A 19746-nucleotide genomic window follows, 5' to 3' on the forward strand; every position below is an offset into this window, starting at 1 on the left:
TAGGCCTGTTTGCTGAGGAATTTCTGCCTTTATATAATGTAGGCAGAGCTTCAGACAAGTGGAGGAAACTATGATCACAGGAAGAAATAATTTAATTTAATTGTTGCACTGTGCCCTCCAGAAGTCTTTGCTGTCAGGTGTTAATTGGTCAGTTCAGGTAGCAGGATGAGAAATACTTTGTTTTGTGAAAAGGCAAGGAGGAGTGGAAGGTGTCTTCCTCTAAGTTCAGTGAGGCCCCACTGGCTCAGTGAGATTTTTGAGACAGAGATATTTATTTAATAATGAAAACAAAACCCACTGCCCTGCTCAGGCAGTCATGAGGGACTGTGGACTGATCAGTGTTACAAATAAAAACTGTGTTTTCATTTGAGGTGCAAGCAAAAAATGTACTTTCTTTTGCCTTTGAGGGATGCAGTCCCCAGTATTTTGGTCCAGACTGGTAGAGTTCGGATGCAAAATTTGCAGATAACATGGAGACCATTAAGTTAATGCTTTGGGTAGCACACTTGAGTTTTTCAAGGCAATGGCACTGTTGAGCCCCCACAGTGAGTATCCCTGAAGTTAGCTGGTGCTCTTCTTTTGTGCACAACTTTCTCTTTCAGTGATCAATGAGAAAGCACAGCTGGGTACTGAATATCTGTAGTCTGGCCTGGAATTTTCACACTCAACAAGAGGCAGACCGTGTCTTTAGGGAGAAAATAGTGATTCAGGGATGAGTGGAATGAGTAGATAATGAAGATCAAAGCTATGTGAAGCATTAAGGACTGTAAGACATGGAAGATAAAACAGATAATATTTGGGGTTTTCTTTTTGTTCATCTTATTTTCCTATCTCCTAGTTCATCATTGCATTTCTTTTCCTTTTGGACTTGAAATGTCATTGCAGGTGTCAATGAGAATCAGAAGAACTTGAGGTAGTTTTAGTGGGTATTGGTGAAACCTACAATGAAGAGAGAAGATCATAATTTAAAAGCTTATTTGAAGGAAAGTGAAGGCAGGTGTGTGCATACACACATAAATGCACAGTAAAAATGCATTTGTGTAAGCGCATGTCCAAATATTTCACTGTTAGTTGAAAAAGCAGCAGTGCTCAGCAGGTGATTGGCAGGGGAAAAATTGGGGTGGTTCCATCACAACGTAATTCTATTCTAGCAACTCATGGAGGTGTTTCACAGAAGCTGTGAAATCCAGAGATTGCAAAATCAGAAAAAAAAAAATCGGGATTTGCTGAACTGCAGAGTGTAAAACTCTGTCTGAAGGTTTTATTTAACCACCAATAATTGCTTTTCTCCCTGAATTTTTGGGGCACTCAAATAAAATACTAGGGTTTTTCAGTGGACATGGAAGAAAACCCTGGTAATGTTGATTAAAAGAAAATTGAATGACTTATGTAGTTGTCAGTCTGGTGTTGATCTGATGCAAATATTGTAACAAGACCCAATGAAGAAAAATATTAAGAAAATGAATAAGAATGATTAGTTGCAATCTTTGTAAAGGGGCAGAATCTGGAGCCTAATAGTTTACTTAAAATTTCTTCTTTTTTTTTTTTTTGCATTTCCATTATACTGTTTGTAGGTTTGATTTATGGTTTCCTTTCTCACAACAATTTCTACTTCATAGCTTAAAGCAAAGATCAACTGAAACCTGGTAGGTTTTGTCTTGCCTACACACTGATGTAGTTAATGCTTTGTATTGTAAAGGAATAAATTAAAATTGAATTAGTAAGTATTTTAAAGCACTCAGAAAAACAGCTGATGAGAATTATACCCCTTAGAAATAGTACAATACAATAGTATTTATTTATAAATAATAATACATTTATGAATAATACTGTATGAGATTCTTTACAAGAGCTTTGCCCATCATGCCACGAGCAGGGAGGGAATTTACTTGAAATCTTATTTAGGGCTGTGAATGTGAAGTTGAGAAAGGCACATAACCCCAGCTCTCACTGCAGTTTAATAAATCCTGAAGTAGCAGCTACAGGTGATATGTCAGGTCCTTGAAATGCCTGTGAGCTCCTGCTTGAGAGAGGGAGGAAGAGATGCAGGAACTCCTGCTGCTGTTTCTTCATGGATGGAGTGTCAGGAATGTTTCTTGGGAGCAGGACAGGGTTGGTCTTGCTTTGCTCCTGGGTTGGTGAGATTCTGTGAGTTGCCAAACTCAGGTGTTGTCGTTGTTTTCTCTACTGGTGCTTCAACAAAGTTCCCCCAGCTGGAGCAGACCTGGAAATATCCCAGAGGGTGTGGAGTGGGATAAGGGCTGTGGTTCCCTTCATGTGCTGGTGCCAACTGGACACAAAAAAAACCCCAAAAAAACAAACCACAAACCCCAGAAATTGCCAGCCTGTGTTTCTCAGCCCACAGGAGTGAGTGGGTGACTCAGCATGATGCCACCACACTGATGCAAGATGTTTCTGTCATTTTAGGATAGAGAAACCCTTACTCTGGTTAAGGACAACCGATTCCTCTTCCTCCCCCTCTGCACTGAATTTTACAGGTTTTGTTTACTCCAGTTACTGAGCCCTTCCTCCTTAGGATCTTGAAATGACAATATCAGACTGATAAATCTTAGTTTGATATCATAGTTGGAAATAGTGGCTTTGTCTTGCAAATCAACTCCTTTTATTAATTGAAAAATGTTTTAGTGGTCCATGTGTCAGGGGGCTTTTAAAACATGAGCAAAGATGGGATAAATGTTCCCCTTCTCTGCTGCCTTCCCAGGAGCCTGAAAGGTAGATGGAGGGTAATAGTTTACTCTTCACAGTGACCAGAAAAGAGAATATTATTCCTCCTCCCAGGTATATGACAAAACTGCAGGGAAAAATGTAATTATTGCAATCTATTGTAGATATGAAGGATAATGTAGCAGGTGGGATGTAGGCAATGGAAGAAATTTATCATGGTTATTTTCACTTATAAATGCTATTATGTGTGCCTGCCTCTGGACAAAACAAGGCTGCTGTGCACCAATTTACAGTCAGCTTGCATCCTGTTTTATTTTCTCTTGTCCCTAAATCCTTTAGTAGTATTTCACATTATAATTGGTAGGAGTTACCTCACCTTAGGGTAAGGAGGGATGTCATGATCTGCCCTCTTGGATCAAATAAAATTTTATGATCTGTGTTTCTTGGCGAGGTGTGTGGAAATATTCCATATTTCCCCAGACATTCAGTGCCCACACTTTTCTCCATGTTTGATGGCAAGGACAGGTTCAGAATTGTTTGTGTTGGACTCTCTGCAGAGCCCACAGTAAATAAGAACAAGCACCTTGCCATCTCCCACTGCCTCACCATGCAAATGTTCTCACCCCCTCCACTCAAGCTCCTGCCTTGGGGACTGTGTTATGCCCTCAGGACTTTGTGGCCCTTTACATTTAATTAGCTCTCCTGTGTAGTCCAATCCACTGATGGCTTGGTGCTGCTGGTTAATAAGCTTTGATCAAAGTTAATAATAATTTTAAAAAAGCTTGTTGTAACAGCACCCATGCAGTTAAAGTTCCATCTGTGAAGGCTTCTCTTTAAAAGTCTGTTTTTCAGTAGTTTTAGTACTTAGTAATTTTAATTCACCTCAGGTTTAAGTTATTTCTCTTTTTGTTAGGCTGCAATTGAAAATGGTTCATCCCAAGGAGTAATCTCATTTCTCTTACCCTTAAAGTTAGATAGATACCCCTTTTTTTTTTCTCCCCCCCTGAAACTTGATACTGATTTTTTTACCCCCAAAACCTGATTGTTTTATGCCTCTGAAATATTTGTGGCTGCCAAACTGGTTTCCCCCCATGTTACACCAAGTGCCATGGCCAAAATACATTTACAGTATAAGTATTAAGATGTTCCATGCTCCTTTCCTGTTGTCAGTGTTGCACTGATGGATTTACAACATATTACTTTGACCTTTTTCTATGAAAATTATCAGAATTGCTCATATCTCTGCATATTCCCCACAGACCTTCTTACTGGTCCTGCCTCAGCATATAAAGTGATGCAGCTGAATGTGGTTGTCCCAAAATGAGTAATTATTCAGAGAAATTATATAACTGACAGAGTCAGATTTATGCTTTGCTAAGACTGTTGAAAGTTGGGTGATTGATCAAAAAAATTAATATTTTTTTCATATGATTCATAGCAGCTAATGATCACACTGCATGGCTAAGTGCAACAACGTTGATTAATGTAAGATTTTAAAATGTTTGTTGTTGTTTTATACACATACTACTAAATCTTACACATGAAAGAACTTTTATTTTCATGGTGAGTTCAAGTGCAATTTAATTTATGCATAAATCATCAAATTAACTGCCTTTATTATATTTAAGTTAAATTGTAAGACCCTTATTTTGGAATCATTTTCAGACCAAGCTGGTGATTCCAAGCTTGATGATGCATACCCATGAATCCACTGTGTTTTTTTTTCTCAATAACTGAAAAACCAGGGTAATTTCAACAGCTGAGCAATGTGCACTTTGAACAGAGGTGGAATTATTTCCTTTTTTTTCTTTGTGAGACAGGGATGTTGATATGTTAATGTGAAGGAGAATAAATTACATAAAGTTCAAGTTCTTAAGTAAATAAAATTAAATCCATTAATAAAGCAGTGCCTTCATAAATGTTATTTCCTTCCATGGATAATCATTTCCCAAGCCTATTTTGACACCTGTTGGTAGGGAATTTAACTCCCCAGTTGTGAAAGTGGAACATCAGTGGTGCTGGAGCTGTGCCACCACAGCCCTGCTCTGCCTCATCCTCCTCCAGTCCCCAGCTGAAGAGCCACTGCTTATCAGGTGAGCAGGAAACTCATGCTAGGCAATCCCCATTTCAGCTTTTGTTTCTCCTTTAATCCACAGTCCCTGCATTTGTTTAGCACTCAGGGTAATGGTCCTTTTGGGATCTGGTAGGGATTATTTTTTTTTTTTTTTACACCAAGTTATTCTTCAATACTTGCATTATGGACCACAGCAATCACTGAATTTGGTGCACAGTGAAATGCAAGCCTTCCCAGCAAACCTTTGCCACACAGTTTCATTTTTAACTTTATCCTCCCATTGTCCCAGGCTGCTCCAAGTCCCAGGAGCTTGGATGCTGCCAGGGATCCAGGGGCAGCCACAGCTGCTCTGGGAATTCCATCCCAGCCCCTGCCCACCCTGCCAGGGAACAATTCCTGCCCAATATCCCATCCAACCCTGCCCTCTGGCAGTCATAATGCAAGAAGAAATAAAAATATTTAGGTATATATGATATTCTGAAAACAGGATAATTGAAATGCAGAAAACACAGTGCGTTTGCATTCCTTTCTTCAAAACATGTCCCTGCTTTAGAGGAGGTGACATTTAGTTTAGCACTGTTGGCTCTTGGAGAATGATCCTTTCAAGAGAGAGAAATATTGGTTCTTGAGGATGAAAGGTTCCTAAAAGGGTAGTGATCCTGAACATTGGGATAAAACCTCTTATTTTCAGCTAGGGAATGGTCTGCCTGTCAGTGCCAGCCAGCAAACCCTGGATGTTGCAGGTGTTGGCACACTGGAGCAGAGTTTGCTGTCACCTGTGGCTGTTCCACCTTCTCTACAACAGCTCTTCTGATGCTCAGTTTTTTGTGGGCTGCCTTCCCAAAACTCCACATTTCCTGTGTGGTTTGGGCAGTTTCCCAGTGCTGGGTGCACACAAAAGTTTATTTTTCATTTGTAGTGTGGCTCTCCCTGTAAGGGTATTTGCTCTGGCCACCTGTGCAGCACTCACTGCCATAATTATCTTAATGACTTCCCAGCTGTATCACAGTGTGTCATCCCAGCAAACAGCCTATCTTGATTAAAAGCTGGGTTGCTCAAGGTTGCACTAAGCCCTGTGGTTGTTCCCTTGATTTATTGCTTTTCCAGGTTAAAGCACACAATCCCTGTTTTTAACTGGAAATTTTCTCAGCTAGGCTGCACCCTGTGAGTCTGCTGGGTCTTGGCTGGATTTGAGAGTTGGTTTCCCTGTTTGGCTTTGCTTCCTGTAGCCCTTTTATTGTGTCTTCAAACCCAGTGAAAACTTGATGGGAAATAAATTTTACGCCTAAGGAACTGTGAAAATCAGCACACTATCTAAAATGGGAGTAGAAAACATGTTTTATTTTAATGCTTTAAAACACCTTTGATTAAGAAGAAGGAAATCTCTGCTTCATCTAAAACTCACGAATGTAATACTCCCATAAACTTTGGGGTTTTTTTACTTACTGCCTCCTCTTCTCTAGTGTCCTGCTTATTTTACTGGATATTTTTGTTATTTGTGTAATAACAAAATCATCTCAGTAAAATCAATAAAATGATCTCAATTAAAAGGTACTTTTTTACTTTTTACTTTTACTCTTGAAGTCAGTTTCCTATGTGTCCTTAAGCTTTTATTCTCAAAGTGGCACATAGATCAATCCAAGAGACTGAGAGTGAGGTGATAAAGTTGCACTAGAAAGATTTGCTTTACTCAGTGGAAATCCTAAATGATGGCACTAAACTGATACACAAATTCCACATAAATCACTTGGAATGTTGCCAGACTTCCTGGAAGGCAGGTATTTTTATTTTTTGGTTTTGGTTTTTTTTTGTTTTGTTTTTATTTATTTTTTGTTTGTTTGTTTGTTTTTCTTGTCAGTCGTATTGGAAAGCTGAGAAGTTCCTTTTCATCTTTAGGATGAAAGACTCTCCTCAAGGACCCTTTTCCTCAATATCCATGACGCTGCATATGTGCATGAATTTCATGCAGAATATTAGAAATTTGTGAAACCTGGAAGGGGAAAAATGGCTTCAAAATAATCCAGACGCAATAGGCAAATGGCATTGGTAGTGATTTTTAATTTTGTCATGTATTTTGCTGTATTCTGCTTGGTTTTGGAGTTTAACCTGTCCTCACTACATACAGGTGACTTCATAAAGGAGCTCTCAGTTACTGTGTCCAGGCAGGTCAAACACGAAGTTACACACTCTAAAAAGAGAAATTTCCCATATGGGATCTGATAGAGGGGAAATGTTTTCAGTACTGGAGCCGTCAGCAGCATCTTATTAGTTTTTTTTTGTTTTTTTTTTTAATTTATTTACTGTATAAGTTAAAAGTAATAAAGCATATAATGCCAAAGCAAAAGTACTGTAAACTCTGAGGTTTTTTTTTTTTTTTAACTGAGTGGAGAGAGAAGCCAACATATATGAAACACAGAGACTGTGTATTTCCTCATACGTACAAGTACCTCATTTATTTACATTTTTTTCTTTTTTTAAAATACCTGATTAATTTTACTCTGTACACACAAAATATGACACTTGCTAACCTTCCAGAGAGACTCCAATTCAGAGCTTTACATTTATATTAAGAAAAACAGGTACAAAATCCACTCTGGGCATCTTAAGTATGACCCTTCCCTCTTAGAAACTAAATATCTGACTTTTGTTTTAAAGAGGTAGATTTAAATAAAAATATGCTCACAGGTGCCTTCATGTTCCTGCAGTTTTCGTCTTCATTTCCCAAGTGTTTACCTATCTTTGCTGCTGTTCCTGTGAGTTAATAGATGTGGTTGTGATCAGCTGGGACCAATCACACTGAAACCATTGGGCCCTTTTTAAAAATCTTCCCAAATTTAAACCGAGTAGTTCACTTTTCCAGAGAAGGTGTCCCTGTAGTCAAGCTGCAAACCTTTTCTCCCCTTGTAGCTTATAAAAACGTCAGTAATAACTAATTTATAACTCATTACCAATTCTGTCAGTGTGTAAAAAGGCACACTATCACTCTTCATGCAAACAGAAATTTGGATGCTCTCTGTGTTCAGAACATACTGTTCTAGAAATCTGGATATCTAAATATAAAACAGAAAGAGTGGCCATCTTCAGTTGTCATTTTTCTGTAGAACATGGGGTCAAATTTAGACCTTGTTGTATAGATATCAATTGTGTCCAAATTCAGGGTAAGTAAAAGGAAAAAAAAAGGTACATCACCACACATTTGTATGTACCAGTATTTCTGAATGTAGTAGGAATATAATAAAAACTAAAAATTGGCATTTATTCTGTGTTTTAGTTTATTTTTTTTAAGTTTTTCTTAGCCTCTCTTAACCAAGTAACTACCTCAATCATTTGAAAGACACAATCAAGATAAATTAGTCTTCAGAGTTGATGTACATGGCAGAAAATCAGTTTACTATGCCTGTGTCAAATGGCTCCCACTTCACTGCCAGAGCATTCCTTTGTTCAGTTTGAGAGAAGAGGTGGGATTTTTAAATTTAATAAGGATATAGAACTTCCTCAGCACAGAAGTGAGTAGGCAGCTCTTTGGTAACTGTGCTGATAGCTAAATATCTAAACAGCTTTCAAGAGTGACCAAAGTAATTTCCATGATTTAATTGATTAATCCATCAGTAGCTTGGAAAGGAATTGGATGTAACCAGTTCAGGCAAGACCAAAAAAAATCTTTGTTTTTGTCTCTGTTTCAGTTGGAGAAATAAACTCTGCTTGTAGGAGAGCACCTTGGAGCAGGGCTTTGTCTCAGCTGAGGCTGGGTCCTCCAGGTGTGCTCACCTGGCTGCAGTGTTGTCCCTGCTTATACAGCCCCCAGATTTCCCTCTGCTGATCCTGCAACTGTCTCCAATTCCATACAGGAAAAGCAGGGTTTATTTGGGATTAGCCATACTGTGAGCTGTTGTCTCAGGAAAAAAAAAAAAAAAAATCATCCCTTTAATCTGTAGCCAGGTGTTGGATTCTCACAAGGATACTCATTACCTGGATTCCTGGGAGAGAAGGCTCAGGTCAGGAGTATCTGATTGCCAGCAATTTCCTTAAGACCTTTTCTGGTTAACCTGTCTGTAATCCCCAGGGGTTCTTTCAGGGGGTGATGTTGGCATTCTGGCACTCTCCAGTGGGTTATTTGGATTTTGTTCCACCATCTCCACTTGGTGTGAATGCACCTCATCTGCTGAAAGCTTCAAAGTAATTAAAAAAAATGTATAAGAAATCCTAATATAAAATAAAGCTGTTGTATACTCCCTGGTTGATTGTTCACTTCATTACACCTCAACAAATATTAACTTCTCTAGTTAGGCATGAAATTTGTCTTCTTTGGGGGCAGTATCATTAACTAAATGGCTCACTAGTAGCTCGTTGCTCCTCCAGGAAGCATCAAAACATTTTGGGTGTGATCTTTGAATTCTAGCAAGACCTGGAGAATTTTGATGAAGGTGAAACTTTATTTTGTTGTTTTTGGTGGGTTTGGTTTTTGTCTCTTTTTTTTCAAGGGGTGAGGAGAAGAAAGCAAAAAGCAGTCTCTACCATGGAGCTGCCCTGTGCCTCAGGGAGGGAATATGTGATAGGATTTGGGACATCTCTGCCAAGTGAGTCAGTGGCTTCTTGCATTATTGATCAGTGTGTGAGTGAGGGGAATGAGGATGAAGCAGAGACCAAAATGTGTTTGTGTTGGAAACAGCACACAGGGTGTTACCTGACACAGCCCCTCACGTCTACATGGGGTGCAGTAAGCACCCTTGGGGAAATCGCCTGGAAATGCTGATTTTTCCAAAGCAGATGCATGTTGTGAATTTCCCTTGTTAGGTAAAACACTTTGTCATTGGGTAATAGGGACTCCTGCTTTCCATACCTAGAAGAGTCACAGTGTTTTTTGGTTGGGATTTGCAGGAACACCTCCTTGGTGTGGAAAGGAAAAGATACACAGGATGTGCAAAATTACAAGGATGTTTGGTAGTGAGAAATTTTTTTGACCAGCCTGTAAAAGTTCAGAGACATGAGACAGGGTTGTGTGTAGATCACACAGACTGGTTTGGGCTGGAAGGGACCCCAAATCCCATCCATTCCCACCCCATCCATGTCAGGGACACCTCCCACTGTCCCAGTGCTCCAGCCCCAGTGTCCAACCTGGCCTTGGGCACTGCCAGGGATCCAGGGGCAGCCACAGCTGCTCTGGGAATTCCACCCTGTGCCAGGGCCTGCCCACCCTCCCAGCATCCATGGTTTTCACCTGGCTGCTTTTCTTGGTGTGAATTTCTTCATACCAATGAAAATTAACAAGCAGTTCTTTTTTTTTTTTTCATTTTCTTTTTCTTTTAAGTCCTGATAAGCTGAGCTGCTTAGCAAAGCCTTTCCTTTGATCAGAATCACCTCCTCTCCATTTGCTGTGAGACACTGCTCACCATCAGCTTCCATCTGTGTCCAGAATCCTCATCCTTATTCCAGCACTTCTCCTCGGTTCAATTAGCACTAAGAGCACTGGGTTAATTACCTGTCCTTCACAAAGTCTGTCCCTTGCTCAGCCCTGGCTTCACCCTGCACTGTTTGCAGCCTGCCTGAGGACAGAATTCCCTGATTCCCTCACTTGACAACAACAAATGTGAGTCACAGTTCCCAGCCATGTCTCAAGGTGTGTGCTGAATAAATCTCCCTGCAGAACACTGCTGCCTGTTTCTGTGGCTGCTGCCTGCAAAAACGACCCTGTGTGCAGCACATTCAAAACATGTTGATGCTCCACTGGAAGCTGCTTGCAAATTACACCTGATTTGATTTCTGTTGGGCAGAAAGGTCAGTTCTGATACCGTCACCTGCCTTGATTATCAAAGGAAAAGAAAATTTGGGGATTGATGGGAAATGCTGATGGGCTTTTAGGTTAAATGGATTTTCAGTCATTTCACTATAGTGTCATTCATTTTTCATGTGATGTGCCCCATTTTTATTTCACCTTGCTGTTTTTTCTGTCCCTTGCATCTTTAAAAGTGCTTCCTTAACCAGTGAAATTTGGGAAGGTGCTCTGCCAAGTTTCTGTAACTTCCAGGGACATTAACAAATCACTAACCAAGCACAAAATGCCATCAAGATACAGAAGAAATTTAAATACTCTTCCTCTGCATGCCCAGGAGGGATAAGCTCCTATTGTGCACTTAGCTTAACTTTTCATCAAAGTGGAGAACAGAGAACTATTTTCTTTCTGGAACTTATAGTTTAAATTTCCCAGAAATGATTGAGTCTTACTGCTTTTAGGGAAATGTAAAAAGTGCTTCTGCCCACCAAGGACTTGATAAAGATTTTTGTCACTTGTGACATGAATGCACCTGTCTTGTGATCAGAAAAAATGGAGGCAGGCTGTGAATGATGGAAATGTGATCTTCGATTTGCCACTTCCCTCTGCCTAAAGTGATTTTTTTTTTTTTTTTGAGAGAGAGAAAGAGAGAAATGAAAGGTGTTGTACAGCTATAGCCATCAGACTGAACAGCTGACCTCAATTATTGCAGGCTGATGACATTGACCACATCACACCAAGGGTAAAATCAGATCTCTGCCACAGGTCCTGACATCTCGGGAGCCTTCCCCATAAAGCAGGGCAGGAGTCAGAAAATTCTAATTTTTGGATTTTTGAGGGCTATGAGTGCTTTCAAGCTATTCCTAAGATACGTGAATCATGAGATTGATGTCAGTCATTTTCAGAAAGCATCAGGAAGGTCAAAGCTGTGATTGGCCTTTGGTTTGTGTGCCTGTGTGAATTAATTATGTCTCTTTCTAGGCTACTGAGCTGCCTCCTGATGCTTTATTCTTTACTTGGTTGCAACACTTGGTTCAGGAGCTGCCAAATGAAAAAACCTACTCTCTTTCTTGGTGTATCAACATCAAAAAGCTGTTTCAGTGTCTGAGAACCTCCTGGTTAGCTTCATAGCACAGCTGAATTTTGATAATCTAAGGAAATAACAGGCAGAAAAATCACTTTATGCTGGAAACAATCTTAATTCTCACTGCACCCTGAGAGAATGAGGGTCTTGCCCACCTCACAGAAACATAGAATTGTAGACTCACAGATCACCAAGACTGGGGAAGACCTCAAAGATCATTGAGTCAGATGGTGAAGCCAGCACTGCCACGTCCCTAAACACCACATCCACACATTTATTGAATGCTTTTAAGGAAGATTCCACCACTGCCCTAGGCAGCCCCGTTCCAGCACTTGAAAACCCTCTGTGTGAAGAAATTATTCCTAATACCCAAACTAATGGGTGCAACTTGAGGCCATTTCCTCTTGTCCTGTCTCTTGTGAGGGGGCAGAAGAGATCAAGCCCCATGCTGAACCTTTGAGTTTTGGAGAGCCAAGGAGAGGAGATGGTTTATTTTGGATAAACTAAGGACAGGAGACATGCAGCCAATCCCATTGTAGGCACTTTTGTGTGCACTGGAGATATTTTATGTGCAGGGAAAGGCCAGCTGTGCCACTGAAGTGTCAAAGACACTGGAGAGCTTCACCAAGCATCCAGATATTTAGGGGATACTTACATTTCATGGCTAAAATGCATTAAATCATTTCCTAAAGCCCCAGCCCCATTAAGGATGTGTCTGTAGTATGTGAGGAGAATTTTTACTGCATGAACGATGGAAAGTTGCTTTAAAATAAATCACTGGTGAGCTCCCCCTGGGCAGGAGAGTGTCTTGCCAGCCAGGCCCTGTTGAGGTGGAGGGAAAGGAATGGGCACAGGAGATGAGCCTTAATAGGACAATGAGATACAATCCACATTTCCTGTCATCTGCTGGGAGACAAGGTGTTAAACTTGTGGTACAGATCAGGGATTTTGGAGCTCTAAGGTGGGAGCTATGTCTGTTCCACTCTGCTGCTCCATCCTTCTGCAGCAAAGGACAGAACAAGTTGCATTTTCATTTGTTTTTTCTTTATTTTTTGAAAAATGGACATCAGCAGGAAGAAGTGGCACTGCATTTTGGTGAGATGAAGCTGTTCCCCACTTCATCCTCCTCACTGTGGATTGCTAAAATTACTGCGGGAGAGATGTGACATTACATTTATTAACAGCAGCCAGTGGCTCAGTCAGCCGTGACCCTTATCCTGGCAGCAGTGAATTAGCCACGCTGTACATCCATGTCCTTTGGCTGGGGTAAGAAATCTGAAGGGAAATAAGCCCCCAGATCTTTCCTTGCAGCAGACTGGTGTCCCAGAGCTGAGCCTCTCCCAGTGGCCCAGGCTGCTGCTGTCCCCATTCAGGACAGCACTGACATTTTTAATTCACATCTGCTTCTCAGAACAAATCATCCCCTTGTTGCTCATGGGCTTGAGGAACTTTAAAATCCCTGTCTGGCAGACAGGAGGTGGCTTTATTTTCCTTAGATATCCTTGGATAACTAGATAAACACAGTTCTTGTTATCAGCTGGAATAGTTGTTATTAGTGAAAACAGTGTTAGAGGAAATAGCAGGTATTTTTGTAGTAAGGGTTCCTGAGGGTAAATGGAGAAGGCACAGAGCATTTTCCTTTTTTAAACCACCAAAACAAGAGGCTGTGATGTGTCAGCATGCAGGCTAGCAGCAGGCCAGCTGCATGGACTGGGAGCCCATCACAGCATTTGGGAATGTCCTCCCAGAACTGCCCTGGCCACGCAGCTCCCTTCAGCTTTTCCAAGGCTGGGAAAAACTTGTATCAAATAGAATTTCATATCCCAGGATAGGTTTGGTGCGTTAGCAGCTTAAAAATGGTTGTTTTAGTAATGGTAGTGCTTTTTCCCTGCTACTTCATGGGAAAGAAAGCAGTGGACTTTAAGCTCTTTCATATAATTTAACTTGAGAGAACAAAGCTCTTATGTCCAGGTTTTGCAAGAGGGGGAATGCTCAAGAAGGATTCTAGGTGTTTTTCAGGTAGTGATACTACTCAAGCTGCCTTTGCAGGAAATACAATTTGAAGTGACTGTGCTCATGCCCAGCATGCAATTAGCCTTTTGCTTTGTTTTGTGCATTTCACCAGCAAGCTCTATCCCAGAATAATACTCTGAATTCTCAATTGGTGTAATTCATTATGGTTCCATTAACTTCCAGAGAGGCTTCTCTGGTTTATTCTGGCCCCGTCCCTAGCCAAAGTGTTCAGTTCTGAATATGTAATAAAAGTGTTACTCATCTGAGCAGCTGCTATTCACATCAGCACTTTGTGCCCAGTCCTGGAGGTTTTAATGTGTTTTTTGTTGGTCAACAAAGAGGGTGTTGTGTGCATGGGCAAAGATTAGATGTATCTTTCTCTGCTTTTGAGCTCTGCTCTGACATTTCTCACTCTTCTGCACAGTGTTCTCCTCCAGGAGGAGTCAGACCAGACTGGCCTTCCTGGGAGGCAGGGTGCCAAAATAACACCCAGTACCAGCAACCATGGGACTGAGGGCAGCACTGTAGAGCCTTCCCAGCTCCAACTGGAGCACACAAGGAAGGAAAATATTTTTTAAAATGTCTGATTTGGAACTCTGTGTGATTTCTTTTTTTTCCTTTTTTTTTTTTTTTGTTAAGTTAGGTTTACCAATATAATAACCAATAATCCATTCCAATAAAAGAAATTTTTTTATGATGGTTAAAAAGAATATTATTTAAAGGCCAAAATTCTAGCTTTAAATAATGTCAACATTGTTTTTTTCTAAGGATCAGGCTGTCTAATATAGCACTACTCAGGATAGCTGGAGTACTTCTAAGATGGAACCCTAATCTGAGAAAATGTCATACCAAGATTCTCTGTTTTATGTTTCATTTTTGTTTTTTTTCTGGAAGGAAAGAAAAAAAATCAAATTATACAATATATAGAACCTTGTTATGGCTTTCTGTCATCCCAAATATCACCTGCTTAACCTAGTGACTTTATTCTGCTTTTACTGTTAGTGATCTTAATTCTTCAGGTCTTTGTCGCCTGCAGCGCCTTTTTTTTCTCTTGGTTCTCTAGAAAAAGTCGTAAAACCATTCATACTTTCCAACATCTTCAGCAAATTTCTCTGGAAATAACCCACTGGCATTCTTTCTTTGACGACATTGTGTTTTTATAGTATTTCATCACTACAGTTTAGCATGTGGTTTATATCACAGTGCTCATCCCTTGATATTTTTCCTGAAGCAAGGTGCCAGAGGAAAAACTCTTTTCAGTCTAAACCAGTCTGTTTTGTTGTGGTAGGAAAAGGAGTGTGTGTTTACACACCCTTTGTATTTAAATCCCATTTTCTCTAAACTTGATTTAGTTAGAGGGAGACTGTATTACTTTTTGTAATCAAACCTTACCATTACAGTAACTGTTGTTTTGGAGAAATGTCAGGAAGTGTTTAAAATTTCCACAGGGCCTTAATAATTTAAATGAATTTTTGATGGTAAAAGGGCATGAGAATTGCCCAGTGTAATGAAATTAGAAAAACACATCAAATATAGAAAAGCATTTTCTTCTTTCATACAGATATTTTGAGCCTGCAGGAAATATTAAGCAACCATAAATTATCCCTATATATAGATATCTAATTTTTTTTAGAATTGCTGCACTTTGATGGAAGGGTAGAGGAATTGCATCAAGCTTTGCCAGTCCAGGCTGTGTTTCACCCTTCACTGATCCCTCAGGCAGCTGGTACTCTGCCTATCAGCAAAACTTAGTAGGCAGACTCTTTATCAGAAGAAAATACCATGTTTCCTGGGCTTGGACATTTGGGGTTTGTGTTTCCAAGTGGGTTTGGGTGATCATTCCTATTTTAATGAACAATTTTCCTGAGCCGTGGTGGCTCTCAGGAGGAGGATCTGTGGAACATGAGCACAGCTCAGGGCGTGATCCTGTTTTTTTCTCACTGAGGGCTGCAGCTTTTGCCATATGGAAAGACTATCCCAGAGTTAGTGGTTCCCAGGGGAGCAGGGCCAGTCACACACACTGACCTCACCCCGCAGCCTGCCTCTGCATCCCTGCTGTCTGCCTGACTTGGGGCCAGCTTGTTTGCCATGGTCTTCTGCCATTCATCACCACCACTGCCCTCCCGAAAATCCCTGAGGATGTCCCAGCTGGTCCATTCCCTGTACACCCACGAGGCTTTTCGTGGTGTGGGTTACATCTCCTGGAGCTGAGCTCCTTCCTGACTGCTGCTCATGGTCACAGCCCAGCCAGAGCAGGACAGCCCTGCACATGTCCAAGATCAGGTGAAGAAAACCAGCCCAGCTCAAGCTGTAAACACGGGTCTGGGGTCCTGTCTCCAATTTTACAATCCATTCATGATAAATAATAAATCATGAACAAGTCATGCTGTGTGAGTGTTTAAGAGCATCTAAATACAAGTTGTTACAGATTAAGCCAACTTCTTGACTCTGGTTGAGACCTGAGATTGATAATTTTTTGTTCATTGTGTATCAATGTCTTGCACGTGACCGGGTTTCACGTTCATTGTTCAGTAAGTGTTGCAATAAATATTAATGTGTTGCTGCTCTCAGAGTACTTACCGAGGTCTTTAAAATTCTTTAAATATACCCTCAGAGCCTCTTAGGGCAACCAGAATTACCTGTAGCATTTTCCAAAGCAGACTTTTCCCGTGATGTTGATTGAGATTGTGCCAGTGCATCTGCCATAAAAACATTAATGTCATGTCTGACTGAGGCACCTTCCACGTTCATCATTTCTGAATCCATTACAAAGACCTTAATGGCAGCTGTATATAAAGACATGCCATAATGACATCTTAAATGCTGTCTTTAAATTCACAGCATGAAAAGCCTTTTAGGAATACAGTATGACAAAAAAAAAAAAAAGAAAAAAAAAAGCAGAGAGCTGACAGCAATTTGTTGATAATACTCATTGGTATGTCTTTTTATTTAGTGGAGGTTTTATATTTATTTCAAGAGAAATAAATGGGTCCAGAAAGGTAAAAGTGTAAATAGAACTTTGTTCCTAGTGAATGACATGTGAGACTTCAGTTCAGCTTGCTCATTGCACAGCAAATACAGGAGAATGCATAACAGAGTTTGGAACTGTATCAGCTGGTAATGCAAAATTTAAAAATAGTAGAAATAAAGGATCCAATGCTTGTTAAATTCAGGGGGGAAATAATGTCTATACATACAAAAAGCACAATCTAAATATCCCAAAAATCACTTCTTCATGAAAGGTTTATTGGAAAGGGCATGAGCTTCTCATGGAACAGTCTTTGAGAAGGAAGGGTTTGAAATAATTCAGTCACTTTCTGGGCAGTGATCTGCTTTTACCAATCACCACATTCTCCTCCGTTTGTCTCATGGTTTGCTAAAGGTAGGGAATGAAAAGGAGGCTTCATGCCAAATTTTTGATGATCATCACTGAAATGTGGAGGGTGCTGGGACAAAGCTTGGTTTTCCTGAGGTTGTCATGTTGAAATTCTCATTTTTTCACTTCATTTTTCAAGACATTGAGTACTTTGGGCAGTGGTTTAATCTCTAAAATAATTTAAATAAAAAATTTATAAAGCCCATGTAATGTCTAAATATAACCCTTAATTAGTTCACAGTGTGGACGTCACCTTTGGTCCTGTCAGAAACATTGTTTGGAGCATTAATTAGGCTTTCCAGTCTTAGCTGCTCTCCGTCAGCACTGACTGAGGGATTTTGGACACATTTTGTAATCTTTTTCATGCTGAAGAATCACAATGGCCATCAGAGTGGCTCCTGGGCCATTAGGTCACAGATTTTCTTGTGTCTGAGCCTTGCTCAACAACACTGGCCTTCTCCTCGTGCCTTCCCACCCCAGGAATCACCATTCCCCTTTTACTCATCTCAACTTTTGTCCTTTGACAATGACATTTTGAATGATTAGGCTCTGTGCTGTCATTAATTCTGTACGTTCACATGCAAAGACAGTTTTAAAGTGGCTGGTTTGTGTTCCAGGGTTAAAGCTGTATGCTGTTATGGAGGGTGGGCATAGGTCTTGTGTCACTGACTGATTTTGGAATGGGTTATTTTAAAGCTTTAAATCTGTCTTTTTCTCTAAAAGATGTGGTGCCACATATTTATGTTGCTATTTTATCTTTAAAATAGCACCACGTATTTATGTTGCTTTATAAATAAGTAGCAAAATACCTTAAGCTCTGAATGTAGGATTTGTTTAAATGTTTTCATGGTTCCTTACAAATATATAGTGAAATACAGGCAAGCAAAGTTCCTGTTTAGGTTGGTTTTTATTTTAGATTTTTCCAGCTGAAGTGTTTTCTCAGGCTAAAGTAGAAATATCTATAGTGCAAAAACCTGGAATGTGTAATACAAATGAAAAAAAACCTTAGGTTTATAAGTACAGCATGATCAAGTTATTGGTAGAGGTTACTAATTTATCCACCACAGAATGCCATCATTATGAAAACATAAATTTTTGCAGAGTTACGGCCTCCCTTGAGTTGTATTGATTTCCTCAAAGGTTGTTTAATGGGGAAAGAAATCATTCTTGTGGAAGAGGAGCTCCAGGGCACTGGGGAAGTGCAGCTCACACTTGTTTTTTAAGGCTGCCTTTGGGGGGAAACCTGTGCTCGTGACTCCCATGGGGTTCTTAGAGAATTCAGGATGGTGATCCTCCAAACCAGGTTTGATGTTCACATCCAGGAGCCTGGGCACTGCAAATGCTGTCCAATCACCAGGGCGACCCAGTGCTTTATCCAGAGAAATAAGAAAATAAATTTAACAAGTGATGGGATCACAAAATTATTTATTTAGGGTGGAAAAGCCCTCTCAGATCCTCAGGTCCCAGCTGTGCCCAGTCCCCACCCTGTCCCCAGCCCAGAGCTCTGGGTGCCACCCCCAGGAATTCCTGGGACACCTCCAGGGATGGGCACTCCAACCCTCCCTGGGCACTTCCAGTCCCTGAGCACCCTTTCCATGGGGAAATTCCTGCTGCTGTCCACCCTGAGCTCCCCCGGCCCAGCCCGAGGCCGTTCCCTCTGCTCCTGTCCCTGTTCCCTGGAGCAGATCCCAAATCCCCCCGGCTGTCCCCTCCTGTCAGGGAGTTGTGCAGAGCCACAGGATCCCCCCTGCTCCCCCTTTTCTCCAGGCTGAGCCCCTTTCCCAGCTCCCTCAGCCCCTCCTGGGGCTCCAGCCCCTTCCCCAGCCCCGTTCCCTTCCCTGGACACTCCAGCCCCTCCATTCCTGTCCTGAGGGGCCCAGAGCTGCCCCAGGGATCTGAGCTGGTCCCTCAGCAGGGCCAGCACAGGAACAGTCCCTGCCCTGTGGCTGGCACAGCCCAGGGGCCATCAGACTGCTGGCTCAGAAAGTCAAAATAAGGGTAAACGAAGTCAAAAGGCTTTATTGTCCACAGGTCTTGCAGTTGCTGATGTACAGTGACAATACACCGTAAAATACACAAGTATTTCTCCTTGCAAGCCATGCTGAGTGTAGAATCTGTCAGGAGTAGCAGCAGCTCTCACTACATGCATGAGGGGTTTGAGACTTACTGTCGGTGTTAATTCAGTTAATGCAGTTAATTTCAATAGTGGTCATGGACAAACAAGCTACTTACCTTCACGTTCCAAATAGCAGCACGGGTGACTGTTACCTGCAGAGGTTGTGGAGTCCCCAAAAGTGTCCCCAAAAGTGCCCAAGGCCAGGTTGAACATTGGAGTTGGAGCAGCTTGGGACACTGGGAGGTGTCCCTGCCCATCGAGGGGTGGCACTGGGTGGGATTTAAGGTCCTTTCCAATCTAAACCGTTCCACAATTCTGTGGTTTTGTGACTGTATAAAGGTTAACAAAACAATCACTTACTGGTTTAAAACCAGTAAATAACACTGATTGTTCACATTCTTCTTTAGGACTGACTTTCAGACCATGGGTTGCGCATCCACATAGCTGGGGGTTAGGGATAATAATGATTTCTGACATGTGGGGTAACCTTAGAGGTGATCATTGTCAGCTCCACCACTGCTGGTGCCAGGGCCTGGATCTGCTGGGTGGGCTGAGCACCATCAGAAAATCCCAGTCGAGCAAAAACAGTGGAATTCCAGGCATGAGGTTCATGCTTTACAAGCCTGCT

The 19746-nt window shown here is 41.2% G+C and overlaps 1 protein-coding gene across 1 annotated transcript in view; it reads left to right on the plus strand.

Annotated features, from left to right (window-relative positions):
- Positions 1-19746, plus strand: part of XRCC4 (X-ray repair cross complementing 4) — a 126233-nt gene that overhangs the window by 46375 nt on the left and 60112 nt on the right. The gene's annotated exons all lie outside the window — the stretch shown is intronic.

This window comes from Cinclus cinclus, chromosome Z (genome assembly GCF_963662255.1).
Source record: "Cinclus cinclus chromosome Z, bCinCin1.1, whole genome shotgun sequence".
NCBI lineage: Eukaryota > Metazoa > Chordata > Aves > Passeriformes > Cinclidae > Cinclus > Cinclus cinclus.